This window comes from Pleurodeles waltl, chromosome 7, assembly GCF_031143425.1.
Source record: "Pleurodeles waltl isolate 20211129_DDA chromosome 7, aPleWal1.hap1.20221129, whole genome shotgun sequence".
Taxonomy (NCBI): Eukaryota; Metazoa; Chordata; class Amphibia; order Caudata; family Salamandridae; genus Pleurodeles; species Pleurodeles waltl.
In genome coordinates, this window is record NC_090446.1 from 775275112 (window position 1) to 775287506 (window position 12395).

A 12395-nucleotide genomic window follows, 5' to 3' on the forward strand; every position below is an offset into this window, starting at 1 on the left:
CTGTGCAACACAAAAAATTAGTGCAGGGGTTGGTGGTGCAAGCAACATAAAAGTTGAGGGAGGGTGTGTAAGAAATGAAGGACAGATGGAGAAGGGCAGGGGGTGGGCAAAAAAATTATGTACAGCGGTGGAAGGCGGAGGATGAGGACCCACAACAGCAGCTATTTAATAGTGCATGTTAACTAGTGAATGAAAAAAGAAAATCTACATCAGTTTGGCCGCAGACAGCATGCTTGGTCCATGCTCCATAGCAGGGACACACACAAAGCCCCAAGAGGAAATTCAGGCGAGGAAGAGGCTCTGAGTAATAAGAAGCAAGGAAATGAGATTGACATGGGAGTCAACCCATGGTAGGTAGTGGTATGTAATGGATGGGCTCTATGCCTATTTTACGTTTTTTTTTTTTTAAATCACAATCATTTTTGTAAGCACAGCTTAAGCGCTGTGCTGGCGAAACCTAAAAATGGTGCTGGGAAGATGACTCAGAAGTGCAGAAGAGCACCCTATAACTCAGGTACAAGGAGCAGGAGGTGCCAGGTTAATTTCATGGTGAACAGTTTAAATTTGTTCCTGGGACGCAGTTCAAATTGACCAAGTGAAACGAAGTAGTCAGTGAGCCCAGCAGTATTCCTAAGACTCTTGCTCAGCTCTGAGAGAGAGGGAGAGACCAAGCAGGAAGTTCAGAAGAAAGGGCCAACCAGGAATCATAGTGATGCAGAACGTCACATCCGATGTAGATGCTCCTGCCCACTCCTGAGCCCCCAGGCCATGAAAATGCTTGCAGGAGGCACAGGTGTAGACTGCAGCGTGCAGTACCGGGCACATGCTTGACCCCCCCCTTGCCCCGCCCCCGTTCAGAGGCAGGGACAAGGCCCGCAGTGTACTGAACTATGCACCGAGGGAAATAGACACCGACAATGGCATTAGGATGGATGTAGTTGGTTATGGCCAATCTTTATCACTAGCTTAGACCATGTGGTCATGCAAAAAGAAAGTGGGCCAGGGACAGATGACAAAAAAACAACACTGTTTACTGTAGCCTGGCTTTACCATAGAAAGTAGTGTCCGACACAATGATGCTAAATACCCCAGTTTACTATATTTATTTAACTACTTGTGTGTTTCATGGAACAAAGTGCAGATCTTCATTGTCTACATTTCATGTGAATGAACTGGATTTGACACTCACACATGAAACCTATTCACGCAAAATGTGTTTGCGTGCAAACACTCAACAACAAAAAATGATTTTTGCTTTTTTATTGTGAGTGAAACTTTAAATGATCGCAAGAATCAAAACTATATAAGCGACAATGTAGCCCAGAGCCTATGAAATGAATACTGATCCTTTGATAGTGAAAAGGGAAACAGGAGGCTACCCTATCTGAAAACACAAACAAATACGGAATTCAGCCTTGGCTGTACGCGACATCCAAAAGCTATGTTCCCAATGTCCGAGAAAGCGGACATCTTTTTCACACAGCTCTGCATCGAGCGTTGTCGGCTAAAGGACAACGCAGCGGAAGCTGAAGCTCAGCCAATGGCATCAGATGCCATCTGATAACACAGCAGAGACCTCCAGGGCATGTTTATCATCACAATTATCCAGACTGTCATTGGTAGGCCTTCACTCACAGTGAGCACTACCACAACACCCTCTCGGTCCAATGCACATATGGCAGTATCACACATTCCATTGGTCACAAAGCTTGGCTCCTTTGACGCGAAAAAGATTGGTTCCACTTCAGCACATGTTCAAAATATGTCTGTTTTCTGACATTTTAGCTTATTAAATAGTTTGGGATGGTGATGCTATGCCTAATTAGTAAATGAACAGGTTTTACTAAGCTGTTAAAAACTAATTTATACATTACCAATTTTGGAACAAGTTCGGACAGTCTTAAATTGATAAACACCTTTTCTTTTCAATAGAAAGATTGTTTAAGTAGCTCCTGGGATAATTGGGTACCAGTGTTGAATGGTTGTGAATTTTCCACTGCGGGACGCGTACTGCATGGCTTGTAGTGGTGCACAGTGTCAATTCACCCAGAGAGATGCCCCTTACAGAATGTGTATTCGACAAAAAGTCCTTTGGCATTAAACCTGTATTTACTGCATACAGAGACATCATTTGTAGAATGCGAATAAGAGAGAAACACATGTCAGCAGGAGTTGCATTTTTTAAACTGTACCTTCAAGATAAATTACAAGAATTGGACTTACGCATTAAAGTCCTAATGCAACTGTAGTTAACAAAAATACAGATGTACTAAACCAATGACTAACGAGAGGTGCACACCTGAAAGATATTTGTGATTGCTATTTTTTATCATATCGTTTTTTGTTTTAGTTCGCGAAGTTAGTTACTTTCAGTGCTTTTCTGACGCTTTGAGGTCAGGAGACCGAGCAATCTGATGATTGTCCAAAATGCATAAAGAGGGATTGCCCTTCTGCGGAATAAGCTCAGGAAGAGGACACCAGGCATGATAAGGGCCTACTAACCGCAGAGAACAAACAAGGACAATTCCACAGTTTTACTCTTACCTGTTCGTTAAACATCACTGTAGCTATGTCTAATTGTTGTAGGCACCTCTAAATAGGTCATATGGCCAGTGTGAACCCTTTGTTTGACACTACCATTTGGGTCCTGGATCGTTTTTAGAATATATTGAATGACTACAAAGACTAGGATGCTCCATAATACCAGTCTTTGGAACAGTACTTTCTGAAAGAATAACAATCTCAAATTGCATTATCTTCCTGTGGCAATGGGTAACTGCTGGAGTTGATATGTCGGTAGGGTGTGGGCAAAAGGCCAATACTTTTCTTCTTCACCCTTGGTGGACCTGGCCCTTTTTGCAGGGTCATCCCCAAACTTTTTGCCTTCTTCCTCCAATCTTTTCTGACCTGTTTTTGTTGGCTTTAGGGCTTTGGGCACTTTACCACTGCAGACCAGTGCTAAAGTGCAAGTGCTCTCTGTCGAAATTGGATTGGTAATTGGTTTATTCATAATTGGCATATTTGATTTACTATTAAGTCCCTAGTAAGGTGCATTAGAGGTGCCCAGGGCCTATAAACCAAATGCACCAGTGGGCCTGCAGCACTGATTTAGCCACCCACATGAGTTGCCCTGTAAACATGTCTGAGACCAGCCACTACAGTGTCTATGTGAGCAGTTTGACCTGGAAAGTGTGCCCACTTGCCAGGCCCAAACCTTCCCTTTTAATACATGCAAGTCACCCCTAAGGTAGGCCCTAGACAGCCCCATGGGCAGGGTGCTGTGTATTTAAAAAGTAGGACACATATTGGTGTGTTCTACATGTCCTGATAGTGAACTACTGCTAAATTTTGCTTTCACTATTGCAAAGCCAATCTTTCACAGAGGTTTACATGGGAATTGCCTTGAAATATCTTACGTGAAATTTCCGATTGGGAGCAGATAGAGTTGTAGAGTTTAGGGTCTTCAAACTCAACATTTTAAAATACATTTTTGGTGATGTTAGATTTTAAATTGTAAGTTTGAAAATGCCACACCAAGAAAGTTGGCATTTTCTTGTTTAACCATTCTGTGCCTCTGCCTGGTTGTGGAATACACGTCTGAGTCAGGATGACAGTAGTACTGTCTGTGAATTCACTCAAGGCAATTACACAAAGGAAGCTGAAGTGTGCCTTGCATATCCTGATGGGTCTTCCTGGGCTACAGTGGTGGAAGGAGCAGACAATTGCACCCAAATAGGGCTGTGCCACACAAAGTGTCTCCAAAGTCCCTGGGAGTGTTTGGGCCAGGGAAGATAATGCAGGGTCTTGTGCACTGCAAAGACTTTCCTTTGAAGTTTGCCTACTTCAAAGGCAGAAATGAGCATATGTTTTGGGTCCCTGAGACCACAACTTCAGAACACTTCTGGACTGAGGATAACCGGCCAGTATGAAGAGATGGATGCTGTAAGAGGAACTGCCACTCTGCCTGTTGCTTTGTTGTACTGGCCTGCTGCTGGCTGTTTCTGTCCTGGGAGTGAAAGGACTGGACTGCTTTCTATATCCTGCTTTCCAAGGTTCTGCAAGGGCTTGAACTGAGCTGGTCTCCTGTTAGACGTCTCGGAGACATCAAAGACTCCATCTGCCAGTGCCTGGACTCTTCTGGTAAGTGTCCTGACTTGCCAAGTGGTGCCAAATCCAGTCCATTGGAAGTGGAAATTGGTGTCCTGAGGAAGAAAATCGACTCATCAGATCACTGTGGCTGAAAATCAACGCATTGCCTGGCTTGTGGCAGAAGAATCTAGCAAGGCCTCTCTTGCAGCTGAGGAATCAACACAGCGCCTGCCTTTCGATGTAAGGATCGAGGCAGAACCTGTAGGACCGATGCAGCACCTGTTCCACCGTGGCTCTATCGTTATAGTGTGTCTGGATTTTTTCAGACATCGTCCCTGGGTGTCATTTTCTCATTGACACTGCACCGCATCAAGGAACTGAGGCTATGTGACCAGAAACCGATGTACCCCTCTTCTGCGGGGGTATCTTATCTGTGTGGCTTCCCTACCCTGACTAGTGTGAGAGTCGGTACTTGGACAGGGTGCACACTAGAGTCCTCATTTCCAACAACCCTTAAAAGATATATAGCACCAAATAAATTATTAGTGCCACCAACTGGATTGTTCTGCTCTCTCTCTTTGCAATCTCCACAACCTGTGTTGCTCTCTTCATCATGTGCTTCCCCCTGGAACAATCCCCCACCCTGCTCTAGTGCTGAATGTTGTTTTCCCCCTGGTTTACTTCGCCATTCAATCCCCATGCCTCCAACAGGTTTTGTAAAGCCAACAGGTCCAAAACGCAATACCTATTGCATTGGCCAATGCTTGTTATTTAGTACGGTCAACATATGAAGAGATTGTTCATGACTTCCTCATGGCTGGAGTACATTTATAAGCTTTCCTCAAGAGAAAACAATAAGTGATTTGAAAACCAGGAACAATTACAAATCATATTATTGCATAAAGTGTGCCATGGCGGGTGCCTAGAGACAGTTGCAGTATGGTGTTTTAGTTGAAATAAACCTCAAAGAACACGCAAAGTCTTTGCCTTCTTTTACAATGTCCTTAATCTGCACTGCTTGAAGAGGACATAAACATGTGGGGCAGCAGAATTAGGAGTTATGACTCATACAACTATAGATCTGTAACAACCATTTTAAAGAAAGCCAGCACTTTGGGACAGTGCTGCAACATGGCCGGCTTGACACTTCTGTTCTCACAGTTTCCTCAGCTTTGGACTAATTGCAGCATCATGCTTTCTGCCAAACATGCACAATATGAAACCTGAAAAGGCGCTATCCACTGAGCTGCATTCACACACGCACTCTACCCATCAGTACTTGGGCTCCAAACGTCAAACGAAATGTGCTACTAGACGGCAGCAAGGCGCTTCGGCACCTCGCCAAGCTTAGGAAGCGCTATATAAATGCAAACACAATACAGTACAACTTGGGCATGTGCCACAGGCACTAGGTATGCGACCTCAGGGTCCTTCCTCCTTCCTGCACATTCTTTGACAGGAAACACATGGCATGCATGAGGGGAGGGAAGGTCAGCATCCAGTTCCAACTAGGGCTTGAAAGGCTGCTGCACTTATCCTCCTTTGAGCTGTAACCTCCCTTGAAATCCTTGCCTTGCCTGCAGGACCTTACTCTCTATAACCAACAGACACCTGAACATTGGACACGTCTTTTAAAGCCTTTCACAGTGCTTTCTTTTATAAGGTAATAATCAATACCCTGTCTAAGGGTACGCCGCGGGGTACAGGAATACCAAGATTCAGACGACCGATGTACACGTATGTCGTGGTTTTATACAGACTTACGCCAGGGTTTGATACTTGCCTTTTGGCTTTGCTTCTATGAGGAAGTAATGATCAGACCAAGTCAGATGCTTGCCTTGAGCTAAAAAAGCAGATCATTAAACTGTTCTGAGTATCATCTTGAAAGAGTTAATGTTTTTTCAGAAAAGTCTAACAGGCGCTTCAAGAGCAAATGAAAGGCAGAGCCTGGCTCTAGTCTGTGCCGAGACCTGAAATCAGCCCCTCTGAGAGTATTTGGGCCTGTGGGTGCAAACACAGGATATCCCAGGCCAGCGACAAGCCACAAAATATTCCGACAAGGAATGAAATGTAGAGGTTCCTAGGTAATTACCACTGTGGATATCCTAGTCTTAAACATACAAGCAGCTGTCCAACTAGATCATTCTCAAGCCCCAGTGCGGTGCTAGTTTAGGCGGGAGAGCCGAGCTGCCCACAATTAACCTGTATTTGCATTTGTCCAGCCAGAAACAACAAAATACAGTCATCTAACCGCGCAGGCCTGCAAGCAAAGTGCCATTGTTTGTACAGCATCTGCACGCTATTTTATTTAAAATGTTAATTTCCTAAATGAGGGTAAAAACGAAAACCGCACATTAGTAATTTATCAGACCCTTCTCACAAGGAAACATTTGGTCTTGCACTTTGCACATCATGGCACCTGACATTCACATCAACAGAAAAACTGTAGCTCAAACTAACACGCAATTTTAAAAACAATTGCCTTAATTTGACAGCAGCAATGAAAGATAATTGGTATTGCCGTTTTTTATCAACTTTGTAAAGTATTCTACCTACCCTGCGTGCCAAATGATCACACCTTGTTGAATCATGTCCACGAGAGAGATTCAGTGATGTCTAGTCTGTAGATTAAGGCAGGTATATTTTACGCTTCTTGAAACCGCACTGTTGTGAACATGAAGTAACAGGGCGGTCTTCCAAGAAAAGGAAAAACGTTCTAAAAAGTAAAGTCATACGGTCCAGATGAACTTGATAATGCAAGATCGTGCCACAAAGGACCCATCTGTCACAATGGTATATTGGGTAATGATATTTGAGTTTCGGAGGAAGGTGCCTTAGGGGGTTTGTCCTATATGAGACGACCAAAGTTATGATGTGATCTTGTCATATGGAACAGCTACGTTTGTAAAGGCAGACTCAAGTCGCCACAGTGTTTTTGTCACCCGGAATAAACATAGGAGAGCCGCAGAGAATGATTTAGACCCTGAAATCCTTGAGATGATGGAGATTGCCAGGCTACCTTAAGCATCAGTTTCAGCAGCTGACGACACCAAATACCCTTGTACCCCATGGTGCAATTGCATGCTGGTGTTACATCATTGAAATAGAAGGAAGGGAATAAAGACTACAAGGGTGAGGGACGCTGGGTCCAAGACAGCTAGCTGCCACCGTGACACATGGGAGGTGTAAGGAAATGCCTCCTTGGCATGGTTACCCCCTGACTTTTTGCCTTTGCTGATGCTATGTTTTGAATTGAAAGTGTGCTGAGGCCTGCTAACCAGGCCCCAGCACCAGTGTTCTTTCCCTAACCTGTACTTTTGATTCCACAATTGGCACACCCTGGCATCCAGATAAGTCCCTTGTAACTGGTACCTCTAGTACCAAGGGCCCTGATGCCAGGGAAGGTCTCTAAGGGCTGCAGCATGTATTATGCCACCCTAGAGACCCCTCACTCAGCACAGACACACTGCTTACCAGCTTGTGTGTGCTAGTGAGAACAAAATGAGTAAGTCGACATGGCACTCCCCTCAAGGTGCCATGCCAGCCTCTCACTGCCTATGCAGTATAGGTAAGACACCCCTCTAGCAGGCCTTACAGCCCTAAGGCAGGGTGCACTATACCATAGGTGAGGGTACCAGTGCACGAGCACTGTACCCCTACAGTGTCTAAGCAAAACCTTAGACATTGTAAGTGCAGGGTAGCCATAAGAGTATATGGTCTGGGAGTCTGTTTTACACGAACTCCACAGCACCATAATGGCTACACTGAAAACTGAGAAGTTTGGTATCAAACTTCTCAGCACAATAAATGCACACTGATGCCAGTGTACATTTTATTGTAAAATACACCACAGAGGGCACCTTAGAGGTGCCCCCTGAAACTTAACCGACTATCTGTGTAGGCTGACTGGTTCCAGCAGCCTGCCACACTAGAGACATGTTGCTGGCCCCATGGGGAGAGTGCCTTTGTCACTCTGAGGCCAGTAACAAAGCCTGCACTGGGTTGAGATGCTAACACCTCCCCCAGGCAGGAGCTGTAACACCTGGCGGTGAGCCTCAAAGGCTCACCCCTTTGTCACAGCACCGCAGGACACTCCAGCTAGTGGAGTTGCCCGCCCCCTCCGGCCCCGGCCCCCACGTTTGGCGGCAAGGCCGGAGAAAATTATGAGAATAACAAGGAGGAGTCACTGGCCAGTCAGGACAGCCCCTAAGGTGTCCTGAGCTGAGGTGACTAACTTTTAGAAATCCTCCATCTTGCAGATGGAGGATTCCCCCAATAGGATTAGGGATGTGACCCCTTCCCCTTGGGAGGAGGCACAAAGAGGGTGTACTCACCCTCAGGGCTAGTAGCCACTGGCTACTAACCCCCCAGACCTAAACACGCCCTTAAATTTAGTATTTAAGGGCTTCCCTGAACCTAAAGATTTAGATTCCTGCAACAACAAGAAGAAGGACTGCCTAGCTGAAAACCCCTGCAGAGGAAGACCAGAAGACAACAACTGCCTTGGCTCCAGAAACTCACCGGCCTGTCTCCTGCCTTCCAAAGAACTCTGCTCCAGCGACGCCTTCCAAAGGGACCAGCGACCTCTGAATCCTCTGAGGACTGCCCTGCTTCAACGACGACAAGAAACTCCCGAGGACAGCGGACCTGCTCCAAAAAGACTGCAACTTTATCCAAAGGAGCAGCTTTAAAGACCCCTGCAATCTCCCCGCAAGAAGCGTGAGACTTGCAACACTGCACCCGGCGACCCCGACTCGGCTGGTGGAGAACCAACACCTCAGGGAGGACCCCCGGACTACTCTACGACTGTGAGTACCAAAACCTGTCCCCCCTGAGCCCCCACAGCGCCGCCTGCAGAGGGAATCCCGAGGCTTCCCCTGATCGCGACTCTCTGAAACCTAAGTCCCGACGCCTGGAAAAGACCCTGCACCCGCAGCCCCCAGGACCTGAAGGACCGGACTTTCACTGCAGAAGTGACCCCCAGGAGTCCCTCTCCCTTGCCCAAGTGGAGGTTTCCCCGAGGAAGCCCCCCCTTGCCTGCCTGCAGCGCTAAAGAGATCCCTTGATCTCTCATTGACTTCCATTGCGAACCCGACACTTGTTCTAACACTGCACCCGGCCGCTCCCGCGCCGCTGAGGGTGAAATTTCTGTGTGGGCTTGTGTCCCCCCCGGTGCCCTACAAAACCCCCCTGGTCTGCCCTCTGAAGACGCGGGTACTTACCTGCAAGCCGACCGGAACCGGGGCACCCCCTTCTCTCCATTGAAGCCTATGCGTTTTGGGCACCACTTTGAACTCTGCACCTGACCGGCCCTGAGCTGCTGGTGTGGTAACTTTGGGGTTGCTCTGAACCCCCAACGGTGGGCTACCTTGGACCAAGAACTGAACCCTGTAAGTGTCTTACTTACCCGGTAAAACTAACAAAAACTTACCTCCCCCAGGAACTGTGAAAATTGCACTGTGTCCACTTTTAAAATAGCTATTTGTGAATAACTTGAAAAGTATACATGCAATTGAAATGATTCAAAGTTCCTAATGTACTTACCTGCAATACCTTTCAAACAAGATATTACATGTTAAATTTGAACCTGTGGTTCTTAAAATAAACTAAGAAAATATATTTTTCTATAACAAAACCTATTGGCTGGATTTGTCTCTGAGTGGGTGTACCTCATTTATTGTCTATGTGTATGTACAACAAATGCTTAACACTACTCCTTGGATAAGCCTACTGCTCGACCACACTACCACAAAATAGAGCATTAGTATTATCTATTTTTACCACTATTTTCCCTCTAAGGGGAACCCTTGGACTCTGTGCATGCTATTCCTTACTTTGAAATAGCACATACAGAGCCAACTTCCTACATTGGTGGATCAGCGGTGGGGTACAAGACTTTGCATTTGCTGGACTACTCAGCCAATACCTGATCACACGACAAATTCCAAAATTGTCATTAGAAATTGATTTTTGCAATTTGAAAAGTTTTCTAAATTCTTAAAAGACCTGCTAGGGCCTTGTGTTAGATCCTGTTTAGCATTTCTTTTAGAGTTTAAAAGTTTGTTAAAAGTTTGAATTAGAACCTAGAACTAGTTTTAGATTCTTAAAAAGTATTCCAACTTTTAGAAGCATAATGTCTAGCACAGATGTGAATGTGGTGGAACTCGACACCACACCTTACCTCCATCTACAGATGAGAGAGCTAAGGTCACTCTGTAAACTAAAGAAAATAGCAATGGGCTCCAAACCTACCAAAGTACAGCTCCAGGAGCTTTTGGCAGAGTTTGAAAAAGCCAACCCCTCTGAGGATGGCAACACAGAGGATGAAGATAGTGACTTGGAGGGAAATTCCCCCCCTCCAGTCCTACTTAGGGAGAACAGGGCTTCTCAAGCCCTGACTCCACAAATAATAGTCAGAGATGCTGGTTCCCTCACAGGAGGGACCAACAACTCTGAAATCACTGAGGATAACTCCAGTGAAGAGGACATCCAGTTAGCCAGGATGGCCAAAAGATTGGCTTTGGAAAGACAGATCCTAGCCATAGAAAGGGAAAGACAAGAGATGGGCCTAGGACCCATCAATGGTGGCAGCAACATAAATAGGGTCAGAGATTCTCCTGACATGTTGAAAATCCCTAAAGGGATTGTAACTAAATATGAAGATGGTGATGACATCACCAAATGGTTCACAGCTTTTGAGAGGGCTTGTGTAACCAGAAAAGTGAACAAATCTCACTGGGGTGCTCTCCTTTGGGAAATGTTCACAGGAAAGTGTAGGGATAGACTCCTCACACTCTCTGGAAAAGATGCAGAATCTTATGACCTCATGAAGGGTACCCTGATTGAGGGCTTTGGATTCTCCACTGAGGAGTATAGGATTAGATTCAGGGGGGCTCAAAAATCCTCGAGCCAGACCTGGGTTGACTTTGTAGACTACTCAGTAAAAACACTAGATGGTTGGATTAAAGGCAGTGGTGTAAGTAATTATGATGGGCTGTACAATTTATTTGTGAAAGAACAGCTGTTAAGTAATTGTTTCAATGACAAACTGCATCAGCATCTGGTGGACCTAGGACCAATTTCTCCCCAAGAATTGGGAAAGAAGGCGCACCATTGGGTCAAGACTAGGGTGTCCAAAACTTCCACAGGGGGTGACCAAAAGAAAGGGGTCACAAAACCTCCCCAGGGGAAAGGTGGTGAGACAACCAAAATAAAAATAGTAAAGAGTCTTCTACAGGCCCCCAAAAACCTGCACAGGAGGGTGGGCCCAGAGCCTCTTCACAAAACAATCCTGGGTACAAGGGTAAAAACTTTGATCCCAAAAAGGCCTGGTGTCGAAACTGTAGTCAGTCTGGACACCAAACTGGAGACAAGGCCTGTCCCAAGAAAAGTTCCACTCCAAACTCCAATCCAGGTAACACTGGAATGGCTAGTCTCCAAGTGGGATCAACAGTGTGCCCAGAGCAAATCAGGGTCCACACTGAAGCTACTCTAGTCTCTGAGGGTGGGGTGGATTTAGCCACACTAGCTGCCTGGCCGCCTAACATGCAAAAATACAGGCAGCAGCTCTTTATTAATGGGACAAGTGTAGAGGGCCTGAGGGATACAGGTGCCAGTGTCACCATGGTGACAGAGAAACTGGTTTCCCCTGGCCAATACCTGACTGGAAAAACCTATACAGTCACCAACGCTGACAATCAGACTAAAGCACATCCCATGGCAATGGTAACTTTAGAATGGGGAGGGGTCAATGGCCTGAAACAGGTGGTGGTCTCCTCAAACATCCCAGTAGACTGTCTGCTTGGAAATGACCTGGAGTCCTCAGCATGGGCTGAGGTAGAACTAAAAACCCATGCAGCCATGCTGGGTATCCCTGAACTGGTGTGTGTAAAAACAAGAGCACAGTGCAAGGCACAGGGTGAAAAAGTAGAGCTGGAGTCTGGAAGAAAGGCCCAGCCTACCAAGAGAAAAGGAAAGTCAGTTGGGACACCAACTGCAACACAGTCAGAAAAAGAGAACCTCTCTTCTCAGGAAGAAGTTCTGCCCTCTGAGGGAACTGAGCCTTTGGAGCTTGAACCTTATCAGGTTGAGCTCTTCGGCCCAGGGGGACCCTCAAGGGAGGAGCTTTGTAAGGGACAAGAAACCTGTCCCTCTCTTGAAGGCCTTAGGCAGCAAGCTGCTGAAGAGTCCAAGGGCAAGAAAAATGGAACACATAGGGTCTATTGGGAAGATGGACTCCTGTACACTGAGGCCAGAGACCCCAAACCTGGTGCCACTAGGAGAGTGGTAGTGCCTCAGTCGTTCAG

At 46.1% G+C, this 12395-nt stretch overlaps 1 protein-coding gene across 1 annotated transcript in view; it reads right to left on the reverse strand.

Moving 5' to 3' along the window:
- LOC138246962 (uncharacterized) overlaps nucleotides 1–12395 on the reverse strand; it is a 700938-nt gene that overhangs the window by 167427 nt on the left and 521116 nt on the right. The gene's annotated exons all lie outside the window — the stretch shown is intronic.